Raw genomic sequence first — 18,590 nt, 5'->3', positions numbered from 1 at the left:
TGGTGTATATTAGTCGATGTGTTTGAAACACACTTCTGTCGTATGTACTTGTTGGCCCATTTAATTATATATTTACGTTGTTTGTCAGCTAGCTGGTTTGCTAAGTTAGCTTTGAACTAGGCTAGTCGCTAATGCTAGCTAGCTAACATCTCCGACCATGAGTTCACTAAGTTACTCTCCTCCTGATAAAGATGAGGAGGTCTGCTGGACGGAGAAAGTAGCTTTCGTCAAAGAGGAGGAGGAAGAGAAGGATGTTACAATACAAATACAAGTAGAGGGTGAGGCTGTTACTGTGAAAGAAGAAGAGAAAGACGTTACAGTGAAAGAAGAAGAGAAAGACGTTACAGTGAAAGAAGAGGAAGACACGTTCAGAGTGAAAGAGGAGGAGGATGCAGTTTTTGGAGTGAAAAAGGAGGAGGAGGAGGAGATTACTGTCACATTGAAAGAGGAGAAGGAAGAAGAGGAGGTTGGAGATCTGTTTAACCCCAGTAAGTACCGTCTCTGCAGTCGTTGAACCAATATGCAGTAAAGGGGTTCTACACTTTAATGTTGTTCTGTAGGAATGGCTGAAGCTACACTGTAACGTGTAGAACATCAAGAGTGGACCATCAACAAAACGTTAACAATTGATCAAATGCATCCAATGACAATACCTGAAATACTGTAGTCCTCAATATCTGCTATTAGATTAGCCCAATATGTAGTCTTAAAGGGGCAATCAGCAGTTGTTACATCCATTTTGGGCCCAATATGCTTTTTACCGAAACGGGCAGGGAGTACGCTTTGTTATTGTGTCTACTGCTGATTGCTGCCCCCGTTACTCCTCAAGGTCCAAGGACTGTATGTTATTTTCAGAGGTAGACTGGCTCTGGCAGGTAAAATAGTCAAATAATGACCGGTTGCATCACCACCTGGTATGGCAACTGCTCGGCATCTGACCGTAAGGCGCTACAGAGGGTAGTGCGAACGGCCCAGTACATCACTGTGGCCAAGCTTCCTGCCATCCAGGACCTATATAATAGGCGGTGTCAGAGGAAAGCCCACAAAATTGTCAGAGACTCCAGTCACCCAAGTTATAGACTGTTTTCTCTGCTACCGCACGGCAAGTGGTACCGCAGCGCCAAGTCTAGAACCAAAAGCCTCAACAGCTTCCACCCCCAAGCCATAAGACTGCTGAACAATTCATGAAATCACCACCGGACAATTTACATTGACCCCCCCCCTTTTGTGCACTGCTGCTACTCACTGGTTGTTTGTTACCTATGCATAGTCACAACACTCCCCTACCTTCATGTACAGATTACCTCAACTAGCCTGTAACCCCGCACACTGACTCAGTACCGGTGCCCCCTGTATATAGCCTCCACACTGACTCAGCACCGGTGCCCCCTGTATATAGCCTCCACACTGACTCGGTACCGGTGCCCCCCTGTATATAGCCTCCACACTGACTCAGCACCGGTGCCCCCTGTATATAGCCTCCACACTGACTCAGTACCGGTGCCCCCTGTATATAACCTCCACACTGACTCGGTACCGGTGCCCCCTGTATATAGCCTCCACACTGACTCAGTACCGGTGCCCCCTGTATATAGCCTCCACACTGACTCAGTACCGGTGCCCCCTGTATATAACCTCCACACTGACTCGGTACCGGTGCCCCCTGTATATAGCCTCCACACTGACTCTGTACCGGTACCCCCTGTATATAGCCTCCACACTGACTCAGTACCGGTGCCCCCTGTATATAGCCTCCACACTGACTCGGTACCGGTGCCCCCTGTATATAGCCTCCACACTGACTCTGTACCGGTACCCCCTGTATATAGCCTCCACACTGACTCAGTACCGGTGCCCCCTGTATATAGCCTCCACACTGACTCAGTACCGGTGCCCCCTGTATATAGCCTCCACACTGACTCTGTACCGGTACCCCCTGTATATAGCCTCCACACTGACTCAGTACCGGTGCCCCCTGTATATAGCCTCCACACTGACTCAGTACCGGTGCCCCCTGTATATAGCCTCCACACTGACTCGGTACCGGTGCCCCCTGTATATAGCCTCCACACTGACTCAGTACCGGTGCCCCCTGTATATAGCCTCCACACTGACTCGGTACCGGTGCCCCCTGTATATAGCCTCCACACTGACTCAGTACCGGTGCCCCCTGTATATAACCTCCACACTGACTCGGTACCGGTGCCCCCTGTATATAGCCTCCACACTGACTCAGTACCGGTGCCCCCTGTATATAACCTCCACACTGACTCGGTACCAGTGCCCCCTGTATATAGCCTCCACACTGACTCTGTACCGGTGCCCCCTGTATATAGCCTCCACATTGACTCTGTACCGGTACCCCCTGTATATAGCCTCCACACTGACTCAGTACCGGTGCCCCCTGTATATAGCCTCCACACTGACTCGGTACCGGTGCCCCCTGTATATAGCCTCCACACTGACTCAGTACCGGTTCCCCCTGTATATAACCTCCACACTGACTCGGTACCGGTGCCCCCTTGTATATAGCCTCCACACTGACTCAGTACCGGTTCCCCCTGTATATAACCTCCACACTGACTCGGTACCGGTGCCCCCTGTATATAACCTCCACACTGACTCGGTACCGGTGCCCCCTGTATATAGCCTCCACACTGACTCGGTACCAGTGCCCCCTGTATATAGCCTCCACACTGACTCGGTACCGGTGCCCCCTGTATATAGCCTCCACACTGACTCAGTACTGGTGCCCCCTGTATATAGCCTCCACACTGACTCAGTACCGGTGCCCCCTGTATATAGCCTCCACACTGACTCAGTACTGGTGCCCCCTGTATATTGCCTTGTTATTGTTATTCTCATTGTGTTACTTTTTATTATTACTTTTTATTTTAGTCTACTTGGTAAACGTTTTCTTCTTCTTGAACTGCACTGTTGGTTAAGGGCTTGTAAGTAAAGCATTTCACTGTAAAGTCTTAAGTTGGTGTCTTGACGGATTTGTAAAAAACGGTTTGTCATAAAACACTATATATATATTTTTTTAAATGTTGCTGACACCCCTCCCCAGATGTGTCTCATTTTTGGGATTCATTGCTGATTCCTACCTGTAGCTCACTATGAGGTGTCTAGTGATACAGGTTAAGGGTCCTGTTGGAGATTGGTGGTTGGTAGCGGAGTCAAGGGAACAAGCAGGGTTGGACAGGGCCATGTTATTATCCCACACACAGTCTCTGTGGTTCATATGAACCCCATTCCTGGGAATTAGATTTGATTACAAATCGCCCCTGTCTGTTACCACAGAAGGGTTCCGTCTGTCCCATTCCCAGCTAGGTTACGAGGCGCTTTGTCACCAGTACCTATGACTGGTTGATAGGGGAAACCTCCATGCTTATTATAGAACAAGTAATTAGGGGAAAACTATTTAGTAAACTGAAATAAAACAGCAAACCTGTTTGAAAAATTACAACTATTCCAAAACTATCTTTGACTCAAACTAAAATAGCCTAAAATAATATTATATTAAATAATAATATTATGTTCAGTTTGAATAATTTACATCTTGATTTTGGGCAAAAATAGAATTGGGTTTTAAATATTTTTGTGGTTTTAAAGCTTCTGAACCTGGTGGCTGGTAAATGCTGCCATGGGATGGCAATGTTTCAAATAGACCTAGATTGTGTATCACTATCACTTGCTTTCACCAGAAATACTTTAAGAAATGAGGATATTGGAAACTCCTTTCGATTCGTATTAAAACTTCTTGCCACTAGGGGGGTGCCATTTCGACATAGCACAAAAGCGTACCCAATTTAAACGGCCTCGTACTCAATTCTTGCTCGTACAATATGCATATTATTCTTACTATTGGATAGAAAACACTCTCTAGTTTCTAAAACCGTTCGAATTATGTCTGTGGGTGAAACAGAACTCTTTCTACAGCGAAATCCATGACAGGAACTGCGAAGGTCTGAAAACTAGGCTCTGCTCTCAGATCAGTTTAAAGCTCTGTTTGTATCCTATGGGTCGACATGAACTGCACCCGCCTTCCCCTGGATGTCAGTAACCAATGAGAAGTGGAATGGACTTTCTGCGTAGTTCCCAAAGGTTATAAAAGGCCAAGGAGCGAGAGGACCTCTCTTTTCAACGCTCGCCATGATGCAAAGCAAGACCTCAGGATGCCATTTTCAAACGCTCAGTTATCGACCTTAAATATATCCGTCTGTAATTTAATTCGTTATAGGTGTTAGAAACATCATAACGAAGTTATTTTAAACCGAGTTATATCAGTTTATGCGAGTATATTGCTATTTTCGGAATTTCCTTAGTATTGAGTTTGAAGATTTGGGCATGCTGTGGCCTCATAGCTACTTGTTAGCTGCTATTTCCGAAGTTGAACACGACGTTTTACAACCAAGCAACAATTCTTTTGGACAAAGGACCACTTGGCCAAGATTCTGATGGAAGCTCGTCGAAAAGTAAGAGCTATTTATGATGTTATTCCGTTTTTATGTGGAAAAATGTAAACTCAACAATGGCGACTAGTGACGCCATTATTGCGGCACTAGTCTGGCTGTAACGCACACTGTATGTCTAACGTTAATTTTAAAAATCTAACTCAGCGATTGCATTAAGAACTAATTTGTCTTTCAATTGCTGTCCAACCTGTATTTTTTTAGTCAAGTTTATGAATAGCTTTCGATAAGAATAGGTGCCTTTCCAAGATGGCGCAGGACAGATTGCTTGATTTTTTGCCCACAAATCACGTTGTGTAACCACGAATTGTGCGGCTAAATATGCACATTTTCGAACCAACTCTATATGAATTGTGTAATATGATGTTACAGGACTGTCATCTGAAGAATTCTGAGAAGGTTAGTGAAAAAATTAATAGCGTTTGGTGGTTTATAACGTTATTGCTATTTTTGCCTTGAATCAATGCTGCTGTGTGACTGACTATTGTAGTAAGCTAAGATAACGCTATATTGTGTTTTCGCTGTAAAACACTTAGAAAATCTGAAATATTGGCTATATTCACAAGATCTGTGTCTTTCATCTGCTGTACACTGTGTATTTTTAAGAAATGTTTTATGATGAGTAATTAGCTAATACACGATGGTCTCTGTAGTTATTCTAGTTGCTTTGGGGAGAGTTGTGATGGGGGCTGCAATTGTAAACTATGATTTATACCTGAAATATGCACATTTTTCTAACAAAACCTATGCTATACAATAAATATGTTATCAGACTGTCATCTGATGAGGTTGTTTCTTGGTTAGTGGCTATTTATATCTTTATTTGGTCTAATTTGTGATAGCTACTGATGCAGTAAGAAAATGGTGGAGTAAGAAAAGTGTTGTCTTTTGCTAACGTGGTTAGCTAATAGATTTACATATTGTGTCTTCCCTGTAAAACATTTTAAAAATCAGAGATGATGGCTTGAATCACAAGATGTGTATCTTTAATTTGGTGTCTTGGACTTGTGATTTCATGAACATTTTATTTTATGATATCCCTGTAACTTTAGGCTAGGCTATGCTAGTCAGCTTTTGTGATGGGGGGGATCCCAGATCCGGGTTTGTGAGGCGTTAGAGGTTAACAGCTAAAAGAAAAGAACATTGGCATGAATTACTTGTTCTCTGTAATATCGAAAAGCTTTGCAATCGTGACATTATGTACTTTCAAGGACAATAGGCATGTTTCTCGACTCATACCCTGACTTTAAAAAGGGATTTCGTGAGAATTAGCTTAAGAACTGCGTGTCACAGCATGACAACGTGAAGGCGATTGGTCGACAGTCTCTTGGACGGGCGTTATATACGCTTTGACATTTTCTGGAATAGTTTTTATTTGAAAACGTTTTTGTTTACTTGCCTATTGAATTTGGAATGCACTGTACTGTTCATCTCTGAAACTCACTGAGATAATTCCTTTGATCCAGCAGTAGCAACACAGGGATATAACATCTACAGAAAAGACAGGAATGCTTATGGGGGAGGTGGTGCTGTATACAGTGCATTCGGGAAAGTATTCAGACCCCTTGACTTTTTTCCATGTTTTGTTACTTTAAAGCCTTATTCTAAAATTGATCAAATTATTTTTTTTCCCTCTTTCATTTAGCTAATTTATTTGGCACACCTGCATTTGGGGAGTTTCTCCCATCCTTCTCTCCAGATCCTCTCTAGCTCTGTCAGGTTGGATGGGGAACATTACTGCACAGCTATTTTCAGTTCTCTCCAGAGATGTTAGATCGGGCTCAAGTCCGGGCTCTGGCTGGGTCACTCAAGGACATTCAGAGACTTCTACCGAAGCCACTCCTGCGTTGCCCCCAAAATCATGTTCTTGTGTCCCCACCTAAAGTACATCTTGGTCAACCAAGAGTCGTCTGTTCTTTCTACCAAACGATTGGTTGAAATGTTATAACATGTATTTTTCCATATATAGACACACCCCATGTGTTTTAATTAAATCAACTATATGTACTGAACTGGTCTGATGCTTTAAGCACGCTGTTTGATTAAATAATTAAGACACACAAATGCCTCGAGGGAGCCAGAGATCAAGTTAACCTAACCAGAAGAGAGAGAAATTCTGCCGTTATGCTCCTGAAGTTTCCTGTAATGGGCTACGCCAGCGGTCGGCAACCTTTTCCATTTGGAGTGCCAAGTTATCTGACCATTTCTACCAATCCGCGTGCCAGTTATGATTTTCATATAAACATTTTCGTGGAACAGTTTCATTTCATTTATAGTAGTATCTCAAAATCATTGTCTGTGGTTAATCTACATTTAATCTAAATTAAAATTATACAAATCTAAAAGTGACTTTCACTGCCATTGCCAACTATGTAAAAATAGCCTACATAAAGCCAACAAATAAAAACATTGCAGCCTGCAGGTAGAAAATATCCAAAAATCACATTTGCTGCAAATGGCCTGTCTACAACGATCTTGAAACATTGTATCAACTATCACCTGGGTCGGCCCAAAACTCGAGATAGCGAGCTTGCAACATTGTATAACATATTCTGGGCTGTTAGTTTCCCACGCCAGTGAGTTCGGGACAGACACAGCTGTTGGCTATTTGTGCAAAGGATAAGAAGTAATTGGGTATTTTATGACATTTCCACTGGATCAGAGCATTACATTTTTCCTTTTCATGCCGAGTGGTTATTGAAAGGGTGAGAGCTGGAAATATTTTTCAAATACTTTGAGGAACTATTGTCATTTGCAATTGATTTTGATTAGACTTTGTTTATTTTCTGTTTGAGGTGAATAAAACATTACTTTGAAAAGCTCCACAACTCATTAGTGGTGGTGCGTTAAGACAATCAGAAATACTATCAGACATCCCCAAATGGGTACATTTATAGGCCTACATTTGCGCGCAGGACAGGTAGACTAGTCCTACTTCTATATGTGTAACCAGGTAGACTAGTCCTACTTCTATATGTGTAACCAGGTAGACTAGTCCTACTTCTATATGTGTAACCAGGTAGACTAGTTCTACTTCTATATGTGTAACCAGGTAGACTAGTCCTACTTCTATATATGTAACCAGGTAGACTTGTCCTACTTCTATATGTGTAACCAGGTAGACTAGTTCTACTTCTATATGTGTAACCAGGTAGACTAGTCCTACTTCTATATATGTAACCAGGTAGACTTGTCCTACTTCTATATGATGTAATACCATCAGACATCCCCAAATGGGCACAGTTGTCAAATCAAATCAAATCAAATTTTATTTGTCACATACACATGGTTAGCATATGTTAATGCGAGTGTAGCGAAATGCTTGTGCTTCTAGTTCCGACAATGCAGTAATAACCAACAAGTAATCTAACCTAACAATTCCACAACTACTACCTTATACATACAAGTGTAAAGGGATAATAGTAGTACATATAGTACAACGGTCTGATTTTCATTTTCACTACAGTACAACGGTTTGATTTGTTTGATCTTAGCTAGCTACATAGCCGTCTTTGCATCAAACATAATTGTGTAGTTATTGAGGTTCGCCAGCCAGCTATTTTCGCCCTAACGTAACGCAACGTAGCCAACACTGCTAGCTAGCCAGCTTGCCACCGAATAGCAGCATTGTAGAAACGAGTGCATTACAACGGAACGACTTGATCAGTGTAGTGTTGGCTGACTACACAGTTGTCTTTGCTATCTTTGATTTGTATTTGTTCGATCTTAGCTAGCTACTTAGCTGGCTCCATAGCCGTCTTTGTATCGGTGATACTTGTGTAGTTATCAAGGTTCGCTGAGGTTCGCTAGCCAGGTATTCTCGCCCTAACGTAACGTAACGTAACGTAGTCAACCCTGCTAACTAGCCAGCTAGCCACCGATTAGCAGCACGGTAGAAACGATTACATTACAACGGAACGACTTGACTTGTGTAGTGTTAGCTAGCTACATAGTTTTCTTTGCTATCTTTTTATCTAAGATAATTGTGTAGCTTTGAGTAATTATCGGTTAGCTAGCCAGCTATTTTTCGCCTGCCGCGCTGCCGTCCTCCTACCTAGCCAACTTCTACCGAATAGCAGCACTGTAGAAACTTACACTACAACGGGACGACTTGATTAGCGTAGTGTTAGCTAGTTGTCTTTGCTGTCCTTGTATCCATGATAATTGTGTAGTTTAGAGAAATTTAGTGAAATTGTCGAGGTTACCTAGCCAGCTTCACTTTCAACAACGTAGCCACTGCTAGCCAGGCTACTTCACCAGCCAGCAGTACTATATCATTTTAGTCAATAAGATCTTGTATTTTATTTTTATTTTTTTGCAACGTAAGCTTAACTTTCTGAACATTCGAGACGTGTAGCCCACTTGTCATTCTAATCTCCATTGCATTAGCGTAGCCTCTTCTGTAGCCTGTCAACCATGTGTCTGTCTATCCCTGTTCTCTCCTCTCTGCACAGACCATACAAACGCTTCACACCGCGTGGCCGCGCCCACCCTAACCTGGTGGTCCCAGCCCGCACGACCCACGTGGAGTTCCAGGTCTCCGGTGGCCTCTGGAACTGCCGATCTGCGGCCAACAAGGCAGAGCTCATCTCAGCCTATGCGTCCCTCCAGTCCCTCGACTTCCTGGCACTGACGGAAACATGGCTCACCACAGATAACACTGCTACTCCTACTGCTCTCTCTTCGTCTGCCCATGTGTTCTCGCACACCCCGAGACCTTCTGGTCAGCGGGGTGGTGGCACCGGGATCCTCATCTCTCCCAAGTGGTCATTCTCTCTTTCTCCCCTTACCCATCTGTCTATCGCCTCCTTTGAATTCCATGCTGTCACAGTTACCAGCCCTTTCAAGCTTAACATCCTTATCATTTATCGCCCTCCAGGTTCCCTTGGAGAGTTCATCAATGAGCTTGATGCCTTGATAAGCTCCTTTCCTGAGGACGGCTCACCTCTCACAGTTCTGGGTGACTTTAACCTCCCCATGTCTACCTTTGACTCATTCCTCTCTGCCTCCTTCTTCCCACTCCTCTCCTCTTTTGACCTCACCCTCTCACCTTCCCCCCCTACTCACAAGGCTGGCAATACGCTTGACCTCATCTTTACTAGATGCTGTTCTTCCACTAACCTCATTGCAACTCCCCTCCAAGTCTCCGACCACTACCTTGTATCCTTTTCCCTCTCGCTCTCATCCAACACTTCCCACACTGCCCCTACTCGGATGGTATCGCGCCGTCCCAACCTCCGCTCTCTCTCCCCCGCTACTCTCTCCTCTTCCATCCTATCATCTCTTCCCTCTGCCCAAACCTTCTCCAACCTATCTCCTGATTCTGCCTCCTCAACCCTCCTCTCCTCCCTTTCTGCATCCTTTGACTCTCTATGTCCCCTATCCTCCAGGCCGGCTCGGTCCTCCCCTCCCGCTCCGTGGCTCGACGACTCATTGCGAGCTCACAGAACAGGGCTCCGGGCAGCCGAGCGGAAATGGAGGAAAACTCGCCTCCCTGCGGACCTGGCATCCTTTCACTCCCTCCTCTCTACATTTTCCTCTTCTGTCTCTGCTGCTAAAGCCACTTTCTACCACTCTAAATTCCAAGCATCTGCCTCTAACCCTAGGAAGCTCTTTGCCACCTTCTCCTCCCTCCTGAATCCTCCTCCCCCTCCCCCCCCCTCCTCCCTCTCTGCAGACGACTTCGTCAACCATTTTGAAAAGAAGGTCGACGACATCCGATCCTCGTTTGCTAAGTCAAACGACACCGCTGGTTCTGCTCACACTGCCCAACCCTGTGCTTTGACCTCTTTCTCCCCTCTCTCTCCAGATGAAATCTCGCGTCTTGTGACGGCCGGCCGCCCAACAACCTGCCCGCTTGACCCTATCCCCTCCTCTCTCCTCCAGACCATTTCCGGAGACCTTCTACCTTACCTCACCTCGCTCATCAACTCATCCTTGACCGCTGGCTACGTCCCTTCCGTCTTCAAGAGAGCGAGAGTTGCACCCCTTCTGAAAAAACCTACACTCGATCCCTCCGATGTCAACAACTACAGACCAGTATCCCTTCTTTCTTTTCTCTCCAAAACTCTTGAACGTGCCGTCCTTGGCCAGCTCTCCTGCTATCTCTCTCAGAATGACCTTCTTGATCCAAATCAGTCAGGTTTCAAGACTAGTCACTCAACTGAGACTGCTCTTCTCTGTATCACGGAGGCGCTCCGCACTGCTAAAGCTAACTCTCTCTCCTCTGCTCTCATCCTTCTAGACCTATCGGCTGCCTTCGATACTGTGAACCATCAGATCCTCCTCTCCACCCTCTCCGAGTTGGGCATCTCCGGCGCGGCCCACGCTTGGATTGCGTCCTACCTGACAGGTCGCTCCTACCAGGTGGCGTGGCGAGAATCTGTCTCCTCACCACGCGCTCTCACCACTGGTGTCCCCCAGGGCTCTGTTCTAGGCCCTCTCCTATTCTCGCTATACACCAAGTCACTTGGCTCTGTCATAACCTCACATGGTCTCTCCTATCATTGCTATGCAGACGACACACAATTAATCTTCTCCTTTCCCCCTTCTGATGACCAGGTGGCGAATCGCATCTCTGCATGTCTGGCAGACATATCAGTGTGGATGACGGATCACCACCTCAAGCTGAACCTCGGCAAGACGGAGCTGCTCTTCCTCCCGGGGAAGGACTGTCCGTTCCATGATCTCGCCATCACGGTTGACAACTCCATTGTGTCCTCCTCCCAGAGCGCTAAGAACCTTGGCGTGATCCTGGACAACACCCTGTCGTTCTCCACCAACATCAAGGCGGTGGCCCGTTCCTGTAGGTTCATGCTCTACAACATCCGCAGAGTACGACCCTGCCTCACACAGGAAGCGGCGCAGGTCCTAATCCAGGCACTTGTCATCTCCCGTCTGGATTACTGCAACTCGCTGTTGGCTGGGCTCCCTGCCTGTGCCATTAAACCCCTACAACTCATCCAGAACGCCGCAGCCCGGCTGGTGTTCAACCTTCCCAAGTTCTCTCACGTCACCCCGCTCCTCCGCTCTCTCCACTGGCTTCCAGTTGAAGCTCGCATCCGCTACAAGACCATGGTGCTTGCCTACGGAGCTGTGAGGGGAACGGCACCTCAGTACCTTCAGGCTCTGATCAGGCCCTACACCCAAACAAGGGCACTGCGTTCATCCACCTCTGGCCTGCTCGCCTCCCTACCACTGAGGAAGTACAGTTCCCGCTCAGCCCAGTCAAAACTGTTCGCTGCTCTGGCACCCCAATGGTGGAACAAACTCCCTCACGACGCCAGGACAGCGGAGTCAATCACCACCTTCCGGAGACACCTGAAACCCCACCTCTTCAAGGAATACCTAGGATAAAGCAATCCTTCTGCCCCCCCCCCCCCCCCCCCCTTAAAAGATCTAGATGCACTATTGTAAAGTGGCTGTTCCACTGGATGTCATAAGGTGAATGCACCAATTTGTAAGTCGCTCTGGATAAGAGCGTCTGCTAAATGACTTAAATGTAAATGTAATAAAGAATATGTACATAAAGATATATGAATGAGTGATGGTACAGAACGGCATAGGCAGGATGCAGTAGATGGTATAGAGTACAGTATATACATATGAGATGAGTAATGTAGGGTATGTAAACATAAAGTGGCATAGTTTAAAGTGGCTAGTGATACATGTATTACATAAAGATGGCAAGATGCAGTAGATGATATAGAGTACAGTATATACATATGAGATGGGTAATGTAGGGTATGTAAACATTATATTAAGTGGCATTGTTTAAAGTGGCTAGTGGTACATTTTTACATAATTCCATCAATTCCCATATTAAAGTGGCTGGAGTTGAGTCAGTATGTTGGCAGCGGCCGCTAAATGTTAGTGGTGGCTGTTTAACAGTCTGATGGCCTTGAGATAGAAGCTGTTTTTCAGTCTCTCGGTCCCTGATTTGATGCACCTGTACTGACCTCGCCTTCTGGATGGTAGCGGGGTGAACAGGCAGTGGCTTGGGTGGTTGTTGTCCTTGATGATCTTTATGGCCTTCCTGTGACATCGGGTGGTGTAGGTGTCCTGGAGGGCAGGTAGTTTGCCCCCGGTGATACGTTGTGCAGACCTCACTACCCTCTGGAGAGCCTTACGGTTGTGGGCGGAGCAGTTGCCGTACCAGGCGGTGATACAGCCCGACAGGATGCTCTCGATTGTGCATCTGTAGAAGTTTGTGAGTGCTTTTGGTGACAAGCCGAATTTCTTCAGCCTCCTGAGGTTGAAGAGGCGCTGCTGCGCCTTCTTCACAACGCTGTCTGTGTGGGTGGACCAATTCAGTTTGTCCGTGATGTGTACACCGAGGAACTTAAAACTTTCCACCTTCTCCACTACTGTCCCGTCGATGTGGATAGGGGGGTGCTCCCTCTGCTGTTTCCTGAAGTCCACAATTATCTCCTTTGTTTTGTTGACATTGAGTGTGAGGTTATTATCCTGACACCACACTCCGAGGGCCCTCACCTCCTCCCTGTAGGCCGTCTCGTCGTTGTTGGTAATCAAGCCTACCACTGTAGTGTCATCCGCAAACTTGATGATTGAGTTGGAGGTGTGCATGGCCACGCAGTCGTGGGTGAACAGGGAGTACAGGAGAGGGCTCAGAACGCACCCTTGTGGGGCCCCAGTGTTGAGGATCAGCGGGGTGGAGATGTTGTTACCTACCCTCACCACCTGGGGGCGGCCCGTCAGGAAGTCCAGGACCCAGTTGCACAGGGCGGGGTCGAGACCCAGGGTCTCGAGCTTGATGACGAGTTTGGAGGGTACTATGGTGTTAAATGCTGAGCTGTAGTCGATGAACAGCATTCTCACATAGGTATTCCTCTTATCCAGATGGGTTAGGGCAGTGTGCAGTGTGGTTGCGATTGCGTCGTCTGTGGACCTATTGGGTCGGTAAGCAAATTGGATTGGGTCTAGGGTGTCCGGTAGGGTGGAGGTGATATGGTCCTTGACTAGTCTCTCAAAGCACTTCATGATGACGGAAGTGAGTGCTACGGGGCGGTAGTCGTTTAGCTCAGTTACCTTAGCTTTCTTGGGAACAGGAACAATGGTGGCCCTCTTGAAGCATGTGGGAACAGCAGACTGGGATAAGGTTTGATTGAATATGTCCGTAAATACACCAGCCAGCTGGTCTGCGCATGCTCTGAGGACGCGGCTGGGAATGCCGTCTGGGCCTGCAGCCTTGCGAGGGTTAACACGGTTAAATGTTTTACCCACCTCGGCTGCAGTGAAGGAGAGCCCGCAGGTTTTGGTACCGGGCCGTGTCAGTGGCACTGTATTGTCCTCAAAGCGAGCAAAAAACATATTTAGCCTGTCTGGGAGCAAGACATCCTGGTCCGCGACGGGGCTGGTTTTCTTTTTGTAATCCGTGATTGACTGTAGACCCTGCCACATACCTCTTGTGTCTGAGCTGTTGAATTGCGACTCTACTTTGTCTCTATACTGGGACTTAGCTTGTTTGATTGCCTTGCGGAGAGAATAGCTACACTGTTTGTATTCGGTCATGTTTCCGGTCACCTTGCCCTGTTAAAAGCAGTTGTTCGCGCTTTCAGTTTCACGCGAATGCTGCCGTCAATCCACGGTTTCTGGTTTGGGAATGTTTTAATCGTTGCTGTGGGTACGACATCGTCAATGCACTTTCTAATGAACTCGCTCACCGAATCAGCATATTCGTCAATGTTGTTGTTGGACGCAATGCGGAACATATTCCAATCCGCGTGATCGAAGCAGTCTTGAAGCGTGGAATCAGATTGGTCGGACCAGTGTTGAACAGACCTGAGCGCGGGAGCTTGTTGTTTTAGCTTCTGTTTGTAGGCTGGAAGCAACAAAATGGAGTCGTGGTCAGCTTTTCCGAAAGGAGGGCGGGGGAGGGCCTTATATGCGTCGCTGGAAGTTAGTGTAACAATGATCCAGGGTTTTACCAGCCCTGGTAGCACAATCGATATGCTGATAGAATTTAGGGAGTTTTGTTTTCAGATTAGCCTTGTTAAAATCCCCAGCTACGATGAATGCAGCCTCAGGGTGTGTGGTTTCCAGTTTACAAAGAGATAAAGTTCGTTCAGGGCCATCGATGTGTCTGCTTGGGGGGGAATATATACTGCTGTGATTATAATCGAAGAGAATTCCCTTGGTAGATAATGCGGTCGACATTTGATTGTGAGGAATTCTAGATCCGGTGAACAGAATGACTTGAGTTCCTGTATGTTGTTATGATCACACCACGTCTCGTTGATCATAAGGCATACACTCCCGCCCCTCTTCTTACCAGAAAGATGTTTGTTTCTGTCGGCGCGATGCGTGAAGAAACCAGCTGGCTGCACCGACTCCGTTATCGTCTCTTGAGTTAGCCATGTTTCCGTGAAGCAGAGAACGTTACAATCCCTGATGTCTCTCTGGAATGTAACCCTTGCTCGGATTTTATCAACCTTATTGTCAAGAGACTGGACATTGGCGAGTAGTATGCTAGGGAGTGGAGCGCGATGTGCCCGTCTCCGAAGCCTGACCAGGAGACCGCTACGTTTGCCCCTTTTACGGCGTCGCATAGGGTCGCCGGCTGGGATCAGATCCATTGTATTGGGTGGAAGGCAAAACACTGGATCCGTTTCGGGAAAGTCATATTCCTGGTTGGAACGATGGTGAGTTGACGTTGCTCTTATATTCAGTAATTCCTCCCGACTGTATGTAATGAAACCTAAGATTACCTGGGGTACCAATGTAAGGAATAACACATAAAAAAACAAAATACTGCATATTTTCCAAGGAACGCGAAGCGAGGCGGCCATCTTGGTCGGCGCCGGAAGTCAATGAAGGAAGTTCTTCCGGCGCCTACATTTGCGCGCAGGACAGGTAGACTAGTCCTACTTCTCTATGTGTAACTAGGTAGACTAGTCCTACCTCTATATGTGTAACCAGGTAGACTAGTCCTACTTCTATATGTGTAACCAGGTAGACTAGTCCTACTTCTATATGTGTAACCAGGTAGACTAGTCCTACTTCTATATGTGTAGCCAGGTAGACTAGTCCTACTTCTATATGTGTAACCAGGTAGACTAGTCCTACTACTATATGAGTAATCAGGTAGACTAGTCCTACTTCTATATGTGTAACCAGGTAGACTAGTCCTACTTCTATATGTGTAACCAGGTAGACTAGTCCTACTTCTATATGTGTAATCAGGTAGACTAGTCCTACTTCTATATGTGTTGTTGGGTAGACTAGTCCTACTTCTATATGTGTAATCAGGTAGATTAGTCCTACCTCTATATGTGTAATCAGGTAGACTAGTCCTACTTCTATATGTGTAATCAGGTAGATTAGTCCTACCTCTATATGTGTAACCAGGTAGACTAGTCCTACTTCTATATGTGTAACCAGGTAGACTAGTCCTACTTCTATATGTGTAACCAGGTAGACTAGTCCTACTTCTATATGTGTAACCAGGTAGACTAGTCCTACTTCTATATGTGTAACAAGGTAGACTAGTCCTTCTATATGTGTAACCAGGTAGACTAGTCCTACTTCTATATGTGTAACCAGGTAGACTAGTCCTACTACTATATGGGTAATCAGGTGTGCATCCTTACTCAACATTGACAGGAGTGTTTCAAACAAAAGACAATGAATAAATTTACAAAACTGACGCATCTTGCAGGGTCAGGTCTGGGTGGTCTGCCAGGGGCCGTTTCATTTAGTATCCGTTTTGGTCGGCATGGGGAATGATTGTATTTCCCCATAGTATGTTGTACCGAAATCAACTGAAAGGGAGTGTACCTTTATGACTATAATTACTGTTCCCTGAAGGAGGGAAACGAGGTACAACACCTGTTTGTCCCCGCCCCTTCCTGGGTCGGTGAAGAGCGGTATTAAATTGAATATGACCTAAGGCTCGTATTTCTGTGTTTATTATAATTAAGTCTATGATTTGATATTTGATAGAGCAGTCTGACTGAGCGGTGGTAGGCAGCAGCAGGCTCGTAAGCATTCATTCAAACAGCACTTTCATGCGTTTGCCAGCAGCTCTTCGCAATTCTTGAAGCACAGTTCTGTTCATGACTTCAAGCCTATCAACTCCCAAGATTAGGCTGGCAATACTATAGTGCCTATGAGAACATTCGGGGTGGCAGGGTAGCCTAGTGGTTCGAGCGTTGGACGAGTAACCGAAAGGTTGCAAGTTCAAATCCCCAAGCTGATAAGGTACAAATCTGTCGTTCTACCCCTAAACAGGCAGTTAACCCACTGTTCCTAGGCTGTCATTGAAAATACGAATTTGTTCTTAACTGACTTGCCTAGTAAAATAAAGATACAAAAATATATTAAATAAAAATGTTAATTAAATACAAATGGTATTGAGAGAAATAGTTATATGTTAAAAGCTTTTTTTTTTACGTAAGTGTTTTTTTTAAGTGTTGTTGTTAGGTTAGTTAGTTATGGGTCCTACAGTAGGTCTATGTTGTTGTTAGGGGAAGTTATGGGTCCTACAGTAGGTCTATGTTGTTGTTAGGTGAAGTTATGGGTCCTACAGTAGGTCTATGTTATTGTTAGGTGAAGTTATGGGTCCTACAGTAGGTCTATGTTATTGTTAGGTGAAGTTATGGGTCCTACAGTAGGTCTATGTTATTGTTAGGTGAAGTTATGGGTCCTACAGTAGGTCTATGTTGTTGTTATGGGTCCTACAGTAGGTCTGTGTTGTTGTTAGGTGAAGTTATGGGTCCTACAGTAGGTCTATGTTATTGTTAGGTGAAGTTATGGGTCCTACAGTAGGTCTATGTTATTGTTATGGGTCCTACAGTAGGTCTATGTTGTTGTTATGGGTCCTACAGTAGGTCTATGTTGTTGTTATGGGTCCTACAGTAGGTCTATGTTATTGTTATGGGTCCTACAGTAGGTCTATGTTGTTGTTATGGGTCCTACAGTAGGTCTATGTTGTTGTTATGGGTCCTAGAGTAGGTCTATGTTGTTGTTAGGTGAAGTTATGGGTCCTACAGTAGGTCTATGTTATTGTTATGGGTCCTACAGTAGGTCTATGCTGTTGTTAGGTGAAGTTATGGGTCCTACAGTAGGTCTATGTTGTTGTTAGGTGAAGTTATGGGTCCTACAGTAGGTCTATGTTGTTGTTAGGTGAAGTTATGGGTCCTAAAGTAGGTCTATATTGTTGTTATGGGTCCTACAGTAGGTCTATGTTGTTGTTAGGTGAAGTTATGGGTTCTACAGTAGGTCTATGTTGTTGTTAGGTGAAGTTATGGGTCCTACAGTAGGTCTATGTTGTTGTTATGGGTCCTACAGTAGGTCTATGTTGTTGTTAGGTGAAGTTTTGGGTCCTACAGTAGGTCTATGTTATTGTTTTGGGTCCTACAGTAGGTCTATGTTGTTGTTATGGGTCCTACAGTAGGTCTATGTTGTTGTTATGGGTCCTACAGTAGGTCTATGTTGTTGTTAGGTGAAGTTATGGGTCCTACAGTAGGTCTATGTTATTGTTAGGTGAAGTTATGGGTCCTACAGTAGGTCTATGTTGTTGTTAGGTGAAGTTATGGGTCCTACAGTAGGTCTATGTTATTGTTAGGTGACGTTATGGGTCCTACAGTAGGTCTATGTTGTTGTTAGGTGAAGTTGTGGGCCAATTTGTTAAACACTTAATGTACAAACCCTCAGTTTCACGCTGATGGCAAAGCTAGCTAAAGAGCATTTTACTGGTTGAAATGTTTTATAAGTATAAAGCAGTTGATTTGCGACAATAACACAAACATATTAAGCAGGAGATTCAAACGAGCGTAACAGTTGTAATCCAATAGTAATGTGAAATGCACTCATAAGCAACCTGCTATCCGGCTATTTTTGCTGTCAGCTTATGAGAACTCCCCTGTGTTTTCCCCCACAGTGGTGAATTAGTGAATAGACACAGAGCTTAATGTGAGTTTCCTTCAGTAGCACTCCTGATCTTGCGCTGTAATATTCAGAATACATTGTGGAAAACTAAAATCTTTGTTCACCATTTTTGTTCCAGACAGATATACTACATCCATAACTAGTGGTTTCCTCATTACCAGATATACTACATCCATATCTAGTGGTTTCCTCATTACCAGATATACT

Source organism: Salvelinus fontinalis, unplaced genomic scaffold (genome assembly GCF_029448725.1).
Source record: "Salvelinus fontinalis isolate EN_2023a unplaced genomic scaffold, ASM2944872v1 scaffold_0041, whole genome shotgun sequence".
Classification (NCBI taxonomy): domain Eukaryota; kingdom Metazoa; phylum Chordata; class Actinopteri; order Salmoniformes; family Salmonidae; genus Salvelinus; species Salvelinus fontinalis.
Note: the sequence above shows the minus strand (reverse complement) of the source record.